Raw genomic sequence first — 15,844 nt, forward strand, 5'->3', positions numbered from 1 at the left:
AGAACTGCAAGTTTTATGGACTTCCATCAGAAGATCCTTTTCAGTTCTTAACTGAATTCTTGCAAATCTATGATCCTTTTCCCGTTTGCTGTAAGAGACAAAGCTAGAATATGGTTGGACTCTCAACCTAAAGATAGCCTGAACTCTTGGGATAAGTTGGTCACGGCTTTCTTAGCCAAGTTCTTTCCTCCTCAAAAGCTTAGTAAGCTTAGAGTGGATGTTTAAACCTTTAGACAGAAAGAAGGTGAATCCTTCTATGAAGCTTGGGAGAGATACAAGCAACTGGCCAAAAAGTGTCCTTCTGACATGCTTTCAGAATGGACCATCCTGGATATATTCTATGATGGTCTGTCTGAATTATCTAAGATGTCATTGGACCATTCTGCAGGTGGATCCATTCACCTAAAGAAAACGCCTACAGAAGCTCAGGAACTCATTGACATGGTTGCAAATAACCGGTTCATGTACACTTCTAAAAGGAATCCTGTGAGTAATGGGATGCCTCAGAGGAAGGGAGTTCTTGAAATTGATACTCTGAATGCCATATTGGCTCAGAATAAAATATTGACTCAGTAATTCAATATGATTTCTCAGAGTCTGAATGGATTGCAAGCTGCATCCAACAGTACTCAAGAGGCATCTTCTAAAGAAGAAGCTTATGATCCTGAGAACCCTGCAATAGCAGAGGTGAATTACATGGGGGAACCCTATGGAAATACCTATAATCCCTCATGGAGAAATCATCTAAATTTCTCATGGAAGGATCAACAAAAGCCTCAACAAAGCTTTAATAATGGTGGAAGAAATAGGTTTAGCAATAGCAAGCCTTTTCCATCATCCACTCAGCAATAGATAGAGAATTCTGAGCAGAATCCATCTAGCTTAGCAAATATAGTCTCTGATCTATCTAAGGCCACTCTAAGTTTCATGAATGAAACAAGGTCCTCCATCAGAAATTTAGAGGCACAAGTGGGCCAGCTGAGTAAAAGAGTCACTGAAACTCCTCCTAGTACTCTCCCAAGCAATACAGAAGAAAATCCAAAGAGAGAGTGCAAGGCCATTGATTTGACCATCATGGCCAAACCTACAAGGGAGGAGAGGGACGTGAATCCTAGTGAGGAAGACCTCCTGGAACGCTGAGTGACAAATAAGGAGTTTTCCTTTGAGGAATCAAAGGAATCTGAGGCTCATCTAGAGACCATAGAGATTCCATTGAACCTCCTTCTGCCCTTCATGAGATCTGATGAGTATTCTTCCTCTGAAGAGGATAAAGACATTACTGAAGAGCAAGTTACTAAGTACCTTGGTGCAATCATGAAGCTGAATGCCAAATTATTTGGTAATGAGACTTGGGAAGATGAACCTCCCTTGCTCACCAATGAACTAAATGCATTGGTTAGGCAGAAATTACCTCAAAAGAAATAGGATCCTGGTAAATTCCTAATTCCCTGTAACATAGGCACCATGACCTTTGAGAAGGCTCTGTGTGACCTGGGGTCAGGAATAAACTTAATGCCACTCTCTGTAATGGAGAAACTTGGGATCTTTGAGGTGCAAGCTGCCAGAATCTCATTAGAGATGGCAGACAACTCAAGAAAACAGGCTTATGGACTACTAGAGGACATGTTAGTAAAGGTTGAAGGCCTTTACATCCCTGCTGATTTCATAATCCTAGACACTGGGAAGGATGAGGATGAATCCATCATCCTTGGAAGACCCTTCCTAGCCACAGCAAGAGCTGTGATTGATGTGGACAGAGGAGAGTTGGTCATTCAACTGAATGAGGACAACCTTGTGTTTAAAACTCGAGGATCTCCTTCTGTAACTGATGAGCGGATAATTTATACGGTTTTTGGCATTATTTTTACATAGTGTTTAGTATGATTTAGATAGTTTTTAGTAGATTTTTATTAGTTTTTAATAAAAAATCACATTTCTAGACTTTACTATGAGTTTGTGTATTTTTCTGTGATTTTAGGTATTTTCTGGCTGAAATTGAGGGACTTGAGCAAAAATCAGATTCAGAAGTTGAAGAATGACTGCAGATGCTGCTGGATTCTGACCTCCCTGCACTCAAAGTAGATTTTCTGGAGCTACAGAACTCTAAATGGCGCGCTCTCAATTGCGTTGAAAAGTAGACATCTAGGGCTTTCCAGCAATATATAATAGTCCATACTTTATCCGAGTTTAGATGACACAAACCGGCGTTCAACGCCAGTTCCATGTTGCATTCTGGAGTTAAACGCCAGAAACAGGTTGCAAAGTGGAGTTAAACGCCAGAAATAGGTTACAAACTGGCGTTCAACTCCAAGAGAAGCCTCTTGATGCCAGGGCATTTTGGCCAGTTTCATTGACCTTTTCTTTACTGTTTTTAAGGTAGTTTCATGCATTTTCTTGGAAAATAAGCTAGTTTTGGGTTGATATTCACTTACATCTTGATTCAAGCATACATTGTGCACTTTACATGATTTCATGAGAATTTTGCATGAATTATATGATAAATTGGATGATGCATTATACCATAATTAAGAGCATGACTTTGATGCACTTTGTTTGATTGATTTCAAGACAAAAGAAGAAGAGAAGAAGCCACGTTAGTGGCTACGTTAGTTACACTAACATGGGCACTAACGTGGAAGGAAGGAAAGCCCCAACGTTAGTGAGAAAATTTAGTGGCATTAACTTTGAAGAGAGAAAATGGAGCCAACGTTAGTGACCCTTAACATTATCACTAACATTGGACCAAGCTCATGAGTGGCCACGTTAGAGTCCACGTTAACCTAGTTAACGTGGCCTCTAACGTTAAGAAGGAAGGGGGGAAGCCAACGTTAGTGACACTCAACATTGTCACTAACGTTGGCCAAAGCACATTAAGCCACATTAACTCCCACATTAACCTAGTTAACATGGAAGCTAATGTGAAGGAACAAAGTGGTCGACAACGTTAGTGACACCCAACATTGTCACTAACGTTGGAAGAACACAAGCCCCCAATGAGCCACGTTGACTCCCATGTTAACCTAGTTAACGTGGAAGCTAACGTGAAAAAAAAGAAGGTGATCGCCAACGTTAGTGACACCCAACATTGTCACTAACGTTGGAAGGAGCCACACATGCCACCATGAGCCACGTTAACTCCCACGTTAACTTAGTTAAAGTGGAAGTTAACGTGGCACCTGGCAGCCTGACCATGTCTTCTTCAAACACGCATAATTTGAGCCACAAAGCTCCAAATGATATGATTCTAGTGGAATTAGAAAGTAGGATTCCAGAGCTTTCCAAGCATATATGACACTACATGGTTGACACTAAATTTGAGGGAGAAAACCTGCCCCGAAAGTGCAATGATGAACATGGTATCAACCTGTATTAAGGTCAACTGACCTCTTCACCTTCCGAGAAGTGTAACTCGAGTTGTAGAGCTCCAAATGATGCGCTTCCAAAGGCATTGGAAAGTAGACATCCAGGGATTTCCAACAATATATAATAGTATGGGGTGAACACTAAGTTTGAGCTTCAGAAACTGGCAATAATGAAGCCCTGATCGCTAGCGTTATTGGCAATCAACATTTCCAGTAACGTTGGCATATATGCCAGCGACCATGTCCACTTTAAAGGAGCATAACTTGATCTACAGAGGTCCAATTGAGGTGATTCCAGTTACGTTAGAAGGCTAACATTCAGAGCTTTCCAACGATATATAATACTTTATAGTGGGCATGAAATTTGAGCACAAACAAGAGGCATCTTTTAAGCCCCAAAAACACCAACTGGGCAGCAAGTGCAACGTTAGCCCCAATAACTTTAGCACTAACGCCACACTTGTAGAATTAGTGTGGCTAACTTTAGCACTAACTTTAGTACTTGGACCTCAACTTAACTCACTTCTCTCTCAAGTCCACTTCAAAGCTCAAGCAAGCACGCCCACAATTGTCAACCAAGGGCACAAGAAGCATCTAGAATAGGAATTTTCATTTAAGTGTAATTTGCTTTTAATTTCATTTGGTAATTTAGGAGAGCCTATATAAAGGCCTTAGTTTTTACATTCAAGTCATTCTGGAATTCTGGAGAATTGAAGGAAGGGGGAGAGAGTGAAGACCAATTCAAACTTCTGTGAATTGGCACACTCCAAGGGGAGTGGGTCTTCGGACCCCTCCCCTCAACCACTCTTCTTTCTTTTCTCTTCTTTTCTTCCTTAGGAGTAGTTTCATTTTAGTTGTAATTTTCATGTATGAATGTTAAATTTTCAATTTCAGTTTTTATCTTCATCTTTACTCTTCTGCACTTTCTTTCTTTTCTATTTTGGTAGAGCAATGATCAACTAACTCTTTATATTGGGTTAGAGAGCTCTATTGTGATTCAATGGATTAAGTGTAGTTCTTATTCTTCTTCATTCTTCTTTCTTTTCTCTTGATTTTACTTGAAAGCTTTCGATCTTCATCCAATTGGGTAGTTATCTTGGAAAAGAAACTATTCATACTTGGATCTCTTCTGAACCTTGGAAGAGGAATGAAGAGATCAAGCTAGAAATGCTTTCTCATGCTGGACCAAATTGGGTTTGGATGGGTATGTGACTATAACCCTCTCAATACTTGATTTGGGAAATGCATGTGGTATAATCAGTGACCATACTTCATCTCTTCTCATGAGCAATTGACCAAGGAATTGGCTATTGATCAAGATTTGAGAGATTGAATTTGTAATTCAATCAATTAAGACTGCCAAGGAGATCAATGAGTGCATTGATTGAGGAAGAGATGAAAATGAACTTGATCCGGAGGATTGCAACATCTCTTGATCCCAATGTTCATTTTATTTTTAGTTCTTACATTTACTTTTCTTGCCATTTTACTTTTCTGCACTTTATTGCTTTCTTTACTTTTCTATCAATTTACAATTCGTGCTGCTCATCATCCAAATCTGAACCGTCTAACTAGGATAATCAATTAACTATTGATTGCTTAATCCGTTAATCTCTGTGGGATTCGACCTCACTCTATTGTGAGTTTTACTTGACGACAATTCGGTACACTTGCCGAAGGAAGATTTGTTGCGAGACAAGTTTTCCGTGCATCACCTCTACACGTGTAAAGCTCAATGCTCAGCCCAAGCACACACCAAGTGGCCCCAGAAGTGGATTTCTGCATCATTTACTCATTTCTGTAAACCCTAGTAACTAGTCTGATATAAATAGGACCTTTTACTATTGTATTAGACATCTTTGATTAGTTTTATGCTATCTTAGACCTTTATGGGGGCTGGCCACTCGGCTATTCCTGGACCTTGTTCTTATGTATTTTCAACGGTAGAGTTTCTACACACCATAGATTAAGGTGTGGAGCTCTGCTGTTCCTCATGAATTAATACAAAGTACTATTGTTTTTCTATTCAATTCAAGCTTATTCCGATTCTAAGATATTCATTCGCACTTCAATATGAATGTGATGATCGTGACAGTCATCATCATTCCCAACCTATGAACGCGTACCTGACAACCACTTCCGTTCTACCTTAGATTGAATGAATATCTCTGGGATTCCTTAATTAGAGTCTTCGTGGTATAAGTTAGAATCCATGAATGGCCATTCTTGAGATCCGAAAATTTTAAACCTTGTCTGTGGTATTCCGAGTAGGATCTGGGAAGGGATGGCTGCGACAAGCTTCAAACTCGCGAGTGCTGGGCGTAGTGACAGACGCAAAAGGATTAATGGATCCTATTCCAGTATGATCGAGAACCGACAGATGATTAGCCATGCAATGACAGTGCATTGGACCATTTTCACTGAGAGGACAGGATGTAGCCATTGACAACGGTGACGTCTAACATACAGCTTGCCATAGAAAGGAGTATGAATGATTGGATGAAGACAATAGGAAAGCAAAGGTTCAGGAGGAAAAAGCATCTTCATACGCTTATCTGAAACTCTCACCAATGAATTACATAAGTATCTCTATCTTTAATTTACGTTTTATTTATATTTTAATTTTATTTTAATTATCAAATATCCATAACTATATGAATCTGCCTGACTGAGATTTGCAAGATGACCATAGCTTGCTTCAAGCCGACAATCTCCGTGGGATCGACCCTTACTCACATAAGGTTTATTACTTGGACGACCCAGTGCACTTGCTGGTTAGTTGTGCGAAGTTATAACAAAGAACTAAGATTATGAACGTACGTATTAAGTTTTTAGCGTCGTTACCAAGGAATGAACCGTCACAATTTCTGCACACCAGTAACCATGGAGAGTAAGCATGAAAAGCTTTTCTCACTGCAGAGTCAACCAAAGCCCCCACAGTCAAACTCTAAGTTTGGTGTTGGGAGGCCAAAACCAAACTCTAAATTTGGTGTTGAACCCCCACATTCAAACTCTAAGTTTGGTGTTGGGAGTTCCCAACCTTGCTCTGATTATCTGTGAGGCTCCATGAGAGCTCACTGTCAAGTTATTGACATTAAAGAAGCGCTTGTTGGGAGGCAACCCAATTTTATTTAATTATTTATGTTTGTTTCCTATTGTTATTTTATGTTTTTTTAGGTTGATGATCATGTGGAGTCACAAAAACTACGGAAAAATCAAAAACAAAATGAAAAATAGCTTTAAAAACAGCTCACCCTGGAGGAAGAACTTACTAGCGTTTAAACACCAGTAAGAAGCATCAAACTGGCATTTAACGCCAGAAAAAAACATCAAGCTGGCGTTAAACGCCAGAAACAAGCACCAGACTGGCGTTTAACACCAGAACAGAGCATGGAAGTGGCGTTAAACGCCAGAAACAAGCAGCAAGCTGCCATTTAACGCCAGACATGCATGCTAAGGGCGTTTTACATGCCTAGTTGGAGCAGGGATGTTAAGTCCTTGACCCCACAGGATTCCCACCTTTTCTTTTCTCCTCTTTTTATAACTCTTTTTCCCAAATACCCTTCACCAATCACCTCAATCACTCTTCCCCATCACCTCTTCACCACTCACATCCATCCTCTCTTCCTCATAAACCCCACCTACCTCCAAAATTTAAACTCTTTTCCCTCCCAAACCCAACCCTAATGGCCGAACCCTAAACCTCCTCCCACTCCTATATAAACCCCTCATTCCTTCTTCATTTTCACACAACACAACCCTCTCTTCTTCCCCTTGGCCGAATACACACCTCTCTCCCTCTCCTCTATTCTCTTTCTTCTTCTCCTTCTTTCTTTCTTCTTTTGCTCGGGGACGAGCAAACATTTTAAGTTTGGTGTGGTAAAAGCATCGCTTTTTGTTTTTCCATAACCATCAATGGCACCTAAGGCCAGAGAAACCTCAAGAAAGAGGAAAGGGAAGGCAATTGCTTCCACCTCTGAGTCATGGGAGATGGAGAGATTCATCTCAAAGGTCCATCAAGACCACTTCTATGAAGTTGTGGCCAAGAAGAAAGTGATCCCGGAGGTTCCTTTCAAGCTAAAAAAGAATGAGTATCCGGAGATCCGACATAAGATCCGAAGAAGAGGTTGGGAAGTTCTCATTAACCCCATTCAACAAGTCAGGATCTTAATGGTTCAAGAATTCTATGTAAACGCATGGATCACTAGGAACCATGATCAAAGTGTGAACCTGAATCCAAAGCATTGGCTTACCATGGTTCAGGGGAAATACTTAGATTTCAGACCGAAAAATGTAAGGCTGGCGTTCAACTTGTCAATGATGGAAGAAAACGCACGCCCGTACACTAGAAGGGTCAACTTTGATCAAAGGTTGGACCAAGTCCTCATGGACATATGTGTGGAAGGAGCTCAATGGAAAGTTGACTCAAGAGACAAGCCAGTTCAATTGAGAAGACTAGACCTTAAGCCTGTAACTAGAGGATGGTTGGAGTTTATTCAACGCTCAATCATTCCTACTAGCAACCGGTCTGAAGTTACTATAGACCGGGCTATCATGATCCATAGTATCATGATTGGGGAGGAAGTGGAAGTTCATGAAATTATACCTCAAGAACTCTACAAGGTGGCTGACAAGTCTTCTACTTTGGCAAGGTTAGCCTTTCCTCACCTCATTTGCCACCTCTACAATTCGGCTGGAATTGACATAGAGGGAGACATCCTCATTGAAGAGGACAAGCCCATCACTAAGAAAAGGATGGAGCAAACAAGAGATCATGGACCTCAACAAGAGCATGAGGATGTTCCTCACCATGAAATCCCTGAGATACCTCAGGGGATGCACTTTCCTCCACAAAACTATTGGGAGCAAATCAACACCTCCCTAGGAGAACTAAGTTCCAACATGGGACAACTAATGGTGGAACACCAAGAGCACTCCATCATCCTCCATGAAATTAGAGAAGATCAAAGAGCTATAAAGGAGAAGCAACAAAGACAAGGAAGAGACATAGAGGAGCTCAAGAGCATCATTGGTTCTTCAAGAAGAGGAAGACGCCACCCTCACTAAGGTGGACCCGTTCCTTAATCTCCTTGTTCTTATTTTCCTATTTTTCATTTACTATGCTTTATGTTTATGTTTGTGTCTTAATACATGATCATTAGTATTTAAGTGTCTATGCCTTAAAGTTATGAATGTCCTATGAATCCATCACCTCTCTTAAATGAAAAATATTTTAATTACAAAAGAACAAGAAGCACATGGTTTCGAATTCATCCTTGAAATTAGTTTAATTATTTTGATGTGGTGACAATACTTTTTGTTTTCTGAATGAATGCTTGAACATGTCTTTTGAAATTGTTGTTTATGAATGTTAAATATGTTGGCTCTTGAAAGAATGATGAAAAATGAGACATGTTATCTGATTATCTGAAAAATCATAAAAATGATTCTTGAAGCAAGAAAAAGCAGTGAAGAACAAAGCTTATAGAAAAAAAATGCAAAAAAAAAAAAGAGAAAATGCGAAAAAAAAGAAAAAGAAAAAGCAAGCAGAAAAAGCCAAAAGCTCTTTAAACCAAAAGGAAAGGGTAATAAAAAGGATCCAAGGCTTTGAGCATCAGTGGATAGGAGGGCCTAAAGGAATAAAATCCTGGCCTAAGCGGCTAAACCAAGCTGTCCCTAACCATGTGCTTGTAGCGTGAAGGTGTCAAGTGAAAACTTGAGACTGAGCGGTTAAAGTCGAGGTCCAAAAGCAAAAGAAGACTGTGCTTAAGAACCCTGGACACCTCTAATTGGGGACTCTAGCAAAGCTAAGTCACAATCTGAAAAGGTTCACCAGTTATGTGTCTGTGGCATTTATGTATACGGTGGTAATACTGGAAAACAAAGTTCTTAGGGCCACGGCAAGACTCATAAAGTAGCTGTGTTCAAGAATCAACATATTGAACTAGGAGAATCAATAAAACTATCTGAATTCTAAGTTCCTATAGATGCCAATCATTCTGAACTTCAAGGGATAAAGTGAGATGCCAAAATTATTCAAGAGGCAAAAAGCTACTAGTCCCGCTCATTTGATTGGAGCTAAGTTTCATTGATATTTTGGAATTTATAGTATGTTTTCTTCTTTTTATCCTATTTTATTTTCAGTTGCTTGGGGACAAGCAACAATTTAAGTTTGGTGTTGTGATGAGCGGATAATTTATACGCCTTTGGGCATTATTTTTACATAGTTTTCAATATGATTTAGTTAGTTTTTTGTATATTTTTATTAGTTTTTAAATAAAAATTACATTTCTGTACTTTACTATGAGTTTGTGTGTTTTTCTGTGATTTCAGGTAATTTCTGGCTGAAATTGAGGGACTTGAGCAAAAATCAGATACAGATGCTGAAGAAGGACTGCAGATGCTGTTGGATTCTGACCTCCCTGCACTCAAAGTGGAGTTTCTGGAGCTGCAGAAGTTTAAATGGTGCGCTCTCAATTGCATTGGAAAGAAGACATCCAGGGCTTTCCAGCAATATATAATAGTCCATACTTTACCCGAGTTTAGATGACGCAAACTGGCGTTCAACGCCAGCTCTCTGCCCTATTTTGGAGTTAAATGCCAGAAACAGGTTGCAAAGCAGAGTTAAACGCCAGAAACAGGTTACAAATTGGTATTTAACTCCAAAAAAGACCTCTGCACGTGAAAGCTTCAATGCTCAGCCCAAGCACACACCAAGTGGGCCCGGAAGTGATTTTCTGCATCATTTACTCAATTTTGTAACCCTAGTAACTAGTTTAGGATAAATAGAACTCTTTACTATTGTATTAGGGAGTCTTTTTTCCTATTTTCAAATTCATATGCCATTTTATGGAGTGTAGAAACTCTACCGTTAAAAATACATAAGTGAAAGGTCCAGGCATGGCCGAGAGGCCAGCCCCCATAACGTGATCAATAGATCATAAGGTAATCCAAAGATGAACAATGGATTAAAACTGAGACCAAAGATGGTCAAAAAGACGTCTAATACAATAGTGAAATGTCCTATTTATAATAAACTAGCTACTAGGGTTTACATGAGTAAGTAATTGATGCATAAATCCACTTCCGGGGCCCACTTGGTGTGTGCTTGGGCTGAGCTTGAGTGTTGCACGTGTAGAGGTCCTTCTTGGAGTTGAACGCCAGTTTTTGTGCCAGTTTGGGCGTTCAACTCTGGTTTTGGCTCCTTTTCTGGCGCTGGACGCCAGATTTGGGCAGAAAGCTGGCGTTGAACGCCAGTTTACATTATCTATTTTTGGCCAAAGTATGGACTATTATATATTGCTGGAACGCCCTGGAAGTCTACTTTCCAACGCAATTAGAAGCGCGCCATTTCGAGTTCTGTAGCTCCAGAAAATCCACTTTGAGTGCAGGGAGGTCAGAATCCAACAGCATCAGCAGTCCTTCTTCAACCTCTGAATCTGATTTTTGCTCAAGTCCCTCAATTTCTGCCAGAAAATACCTGAAATCACAGAAAAACACACAAACTCATAGTAAAGTCCAGAAATGTGAATTTAACATAAAAACTAATGAAAACATCCCTAAAAGTAACTAGATCCTACTAAAAACATACTAAAAATAATGTCAAAAAGCGTATAAATTATCCGCTCATCACAACACCAAACTTAAATTGTTGCTTGTCCCCAAGCAACTGAAAATCAAATAGGATAAAAAGAAGAGAATATACTACAAATTCCAAACTATCAATGAAACAGAGCTTCAATCATATGAGCGGGACTTATAGCTTTTTGCCTCTTGAATAGTTTTGGCATCTCACTTTATCCATTGAGGTTCAGAATGATTGGCATCTATAGGAACTCAGAGTTCAGATAGTGTTATTGATTCTCCTAGTTCAGTATGATGATTCTTGAACACAGCTTCTTTATGAGTCTTGGCTGTGGCCCTAAGCACTTTGTTTTCCAGTATTACCACCGGATACATAAATGCCACAGACACATAACTGGGTGAACCTTCTCAGATTGTGACTCAGCTTTGCTAAAGTCCCCAATTAGAGGTGTCCAGGGTTCTTAAGCACACTCTTTTTTTGCTTTGGACCTTGACTTTAACCGCTCAGTCTCAAGTTTTCACTTGACACCTTCACGCCACAAGCACATGGTTAGGGACAGCTTGGTTTAGCCGCTTAGGCCAGGATTTTATTCCTTTAGGCCCTCCTATCCACTGATGCTCAAAGCCTTGGGATCCTTTTTATTTCCCTTGCCTTTTGGTTTTAAGGGTTATTGGCTTTTTGCTCTTGCCTCTTGGTTTTAAGAGCTTTGGCTTTTTCTGCTTGCTTTTTCTTTTTCTTATTTTTTTTTCGCCTATTTATATTTTTTTTTCTGCAAGCTTTGTTCTTTGCTGCTTTTTCTTGCTTCAAGAATCATTTTTATGATTTTTCAGATTATCAAATAACATGTCTCCTAGTCATCATTCTTTCAAGAGCCAACATATTTAACATTTATGAACAACAACTTCAAAAGACATATGCACTGTTCAGGCATTCATTCAGAAAACAAGAAGCATTGTCACCACATCAATATAATTAAGCTAAGTTCAAGGATAAATTCAAAACTCATGTACTTCTTGTTCTTTTGAATTAAAACATTTTTCATTTTAAGAGAGGTGATGGATTCATAGGACATTCATAACTTTAAGACATAGTTACTAACTACTAATGATCATGTAATGAAGACACAAACATAGATAAACACATAACATAGAAAACGAAAAACAGAAGAAATAAGAACAAGGAATGAATCCACCTTAGTGATGGTGGCATTTCCTTCTTGAGGAACCAATGATGTCCTTGAGCTCTTCTATGTCTCTTCCTTGTCTTTGTTGCTCCTCCCTCATTGCTTTTTGATCTTCTCTTATTTCATGAAGCATGATGGAGTGCTCTTGATGTTCCACCCTTAGTTGTCCCATATTGGAACTCAGTTCTCCTAGGGAGGTGTTGATTTGCTCCCAATAGTTTTGTGGAGGAAAGTGCATTTGAGGCATCTCCGGGATCTCATGGTGATGATCTTCATACGCCTCTTGAGCTCCATGAATGGCTTCTCTTGCTTGCTCCATCTTTTTCTTAGTGATGGGCTTGTCCTCTTTAATGAGGATATCTCCCTCTATGTCAATCCCAGCTGAATTGCATAGGTGGCAAATGAGGTGAGGAAAGGCTAACCTTGCCATCGTGGAGGACTTGTCAGCCACCTTGTAGAGTTCTTGAGGTATAATCTCATGAACTTCCACCTCTTCTCTAATCATGATGCTATGGATCATGATGGCCCGGTCTATAGTAACTTCACACCGGTTGCTAGTGGGAATGATTGAGCATTGAATGAACTCCAACCATCCTCTAGCTACAGGCTTGAGGTCCAATCTTCTTAGTTGAACCGGCTTGCCTTTGGAGTCAATCTTCCATTGAGCTCCTTCTACACATATGTCCATAAGGACTTGGTCCAACCTTGTGTAGGGGCGTGCGTTCTCTTCCATGTTTGGCAAGTTGAACGCCAACCTCACATTCTCCGGACTAAAATCTAAGTATTTCCCCCGAACCATTGTAACATAGTTCTTTGGATCCGGGTTCTTACTTTGATCATGGTTCTTGGTGATCCATGTATTAGCATAGAACTCTTGAACCATTAGGATGCCGACTTGTTGGATGGGATTTGTTAGAACTTTCCAACCTTTTCTTTGAATTTCATGTCGGATCTCCGGATACTCATTTCTTTTGAGTTTGAAAGGGACCTCAGGGATCACCTTCTTCTTGGCCACAACATCATAGAAGTGGTCTTGATGGGCTTTGGAGATGAACCTTTCCATCTCCCATGACTCAGATGTGGAAGCTTGTCTTCCCTTTCCCCTTTCTAGAGGATTCTCCGGTCTTAGGTGCCATCAATGGTAATGGAAAAACAAAAAGCTTATGCTTTTACCACACCAAACTTAGAATTTTGCTCGCCCTCGAGCAATAGAAGAATGAATAGATGAAGAAGAAGAAGAAATGGAGGAGAGGGAGAATGGGGAGTGTTTCGGCCAAGAAGGGTGTAGAGGGGTGTGTTGTGTGAATTTGATGAAGAATGGAGGGCTTTATATAGGGAAGGGAGGGGGGGTTAAGGTTCGGCCATATGGGTGGGTTTGGGTGGAAAATTGGTTTTGAATTTTTGAAGGTAGGTGGAGTTTATGAGGTAGGTTTATGGGGAAGAGTGGATGGATGTGAGTGGTGAAGAGGTGATGGGGAAGAGTGTTTATGGGGTTGTGTGAAAGAAAGTGGTGAGAAGAAGTGAATGGAGGTAGGTGGGGATCCTGTGGGGTCCACAGATCTTGAGTGGATCCTGTGGGGTCTACAGATCCTTAGTAGATCCTGTGGGGTTCACAGATCCTGAGGTGTTCAAGGATTTACATCCCTGCACCCATTAGGCATGTAAAAATGCCTTTGCACACAACTCTGGGCGTTCAGCGCCAGGTTGGTGGCCATTTTGGGCGTTCAACGCCCATTTGTGTGCCATTTCTGGCGTTGAACGCCAGAACCATGCCTGTTCTGGTGTTCAGCGCCCAGAAGCTGCCCATTTTGGGAGTTCAGCGCCAGAACCATGCTCTGTTCTGGCGCTGAACGCCAGACAGATGCTCCTCCAGGGTGTGATTTTTCTTCTGCTGTTTTTGATTCCGTTTTCAATTTTTATATTTATTTTGTGACTCCACATGGTCATGAACCTACAAAGACATATAACTAAGAAAAATATAGTTAGATAAATAAAAATTGGGTTGCCTCCCAACAAGCGCTTCTTTAATGTCAATAGCTTGACAGTGGGCTTTCATGGAGCCTTACAGATGTTCAGAGCATTGTTGAAACTCTTCAACACCAAACTTAGAGTTTGGATATGGGAGTTCAACACCAAACTTAGAGTTTGACTGTAGGGGCTTGGGTTGACTCTGCTTTGAGAGAAGCTTTTCATGCTTCCTCTCCATGGTTGCAGAGGAAGATCCTTGAGTTTTAAATACAAGGGAGTCCTCATTCCATTGAAGGACTAGTTCACCTCTGTCAACATCAATCACAGCTCTTGCTGTGGCCAGGAAAGGTCTTCCTAAGATGATGGATTCATCCTCTTCCTTTCCAGTATCCAGGACTATGAAATCAGCAGGGATGTAAAGGCCTTCAACCTTTACTAACACGTCCTCTACTTGTCCATATGCCTGTTTTCTTGAATTGTTTGCCATCTCTAATGAGATTTTAGCAGCTTGCACCCCATAGATTCCCAGTTTCTCTATTACAGAGAGGGGCATGAGGTTTATTCCTGAACCAAGGTCACACAGAGCCTTAAAGATCATGGTGCCTATGGTACAAGGTATTATGAACTTCCCAGGATCCTGTCTCTTCTGAGGCAATGTCAGTTGATCCAGATCACTTAGTTCATTAATGAACAAGGGAGGTTCAACTTCCCAAGTATCAATGCCAAATAATTTGGCATTTAGCTTCATGATTGCACCAAGAAACTTGGCAGTTTGCTCTTCAGTAACATCCTCATTCTCTTCAGAAGAGGAATACTCATCAGAGCTCATGAAGGGCATAAGGAGGTTCAAGGAATCTCTATGGTCTCTAGATGAGTCTCAGATTCCTTTGGTTCCTCAGAGGGAAGCTCCTTATTGATCACTGGATGTCCCAGGAGGTCTTCCTCCTTGGGATTTGCGTCTTCCTCTCCCTCTTTGGGTTCGGCCATGGTGCTTATGTCAATGGCCTTGCACTCTCCTTTTGGATTCTCTTCTGTATTGCTTGGGAGAGTACTTGGAGGGATTTCAGTGATCCTTTTACTCAGCTGGACCACTTGTGCTTCCAAATTTCTAATGGAAGACCTGGTTTCATTCATGAAACTCACAGTGGCCTTAGATAGATCAGAGACTAGATTTGCTAAATTAGAAGCATTTTTTTCAGAGTTCTCTGTCTGTTGCTGAGTGGATGATGGAAAAGGTTTATTATTGTTAAACCTGTTTCTTCCACCATTATTAAAGCCATGTTGAGGCTTTTGATCCTTCCATGAGAAATTTGGAAGATTTCTCCATGATGAGTTATAGGTGTTTCCATAAGGTTCACCTAAGTAATTCACCTCTGCTATTGCAGGGTTCTCAGGATCATAAGCTTCTTCTTCATAAGAAGCCTCTTGAGTACTGTTGGATGCAGCTTGCATTCCATGCAGACTCTGAGAGATCATATTAACTTGCTGAGTCAATATTTTATTCTGAGCCAATATGGCATTCAGAGTATCAACTTCAAGAACTCCCTTCTTCATAGGCGTCCCATTACTCATAGGATTCCTTTCAGAAGTGTACATGAACTGGTTATTAGCAACCATGTCAATGAGTTCTTGAGCTTCTGCAGGCGTTTTCTTTAGGTGAATGGATCCACCTGCAGAAGTGTCCAGTGACATTTTTGATAGCTCAGATAAACCATCATAGAATATATCCAGGATGGTCCATTCTGA

At 40.5% G+C, this 15,844-nt stretch overlaps 1 non-coding gene across 1 annotated transcript; it reads right to left on the reverse strand.

Annotated features, from left to right (window-relative positions):
- Positions 1-204: 204 nt before the first annotated feature.
- On the reverse strand, positions 205-312 carry LOC112739765 (small nucleolar RNA R71). Its single transcript, XR_003170704.1, has one exon. It is a non-coding gene; the product is annotated as a small nucleolar RNA R71 (small nucleolar RNA).
- Positions 313-15,844: the final 15,532 nt, after the last annotated feature.

Source organism: Arachis hypogaea, chromosome 13, assembly GCF_003086295.3.
Source record: "Arachis hypogaea cultivar Tifrunner chromosome 13, arahy.Tifrunner.gnm2.J5K5, whole genome shotgun sequence".
Classification (NCBI taxonomy): Eukaryota; Viridiplantae; Streptophyta; class Magnoliopsida; order Fabales; family Fabaceae; genus Arachis; species Arachis hypogaea.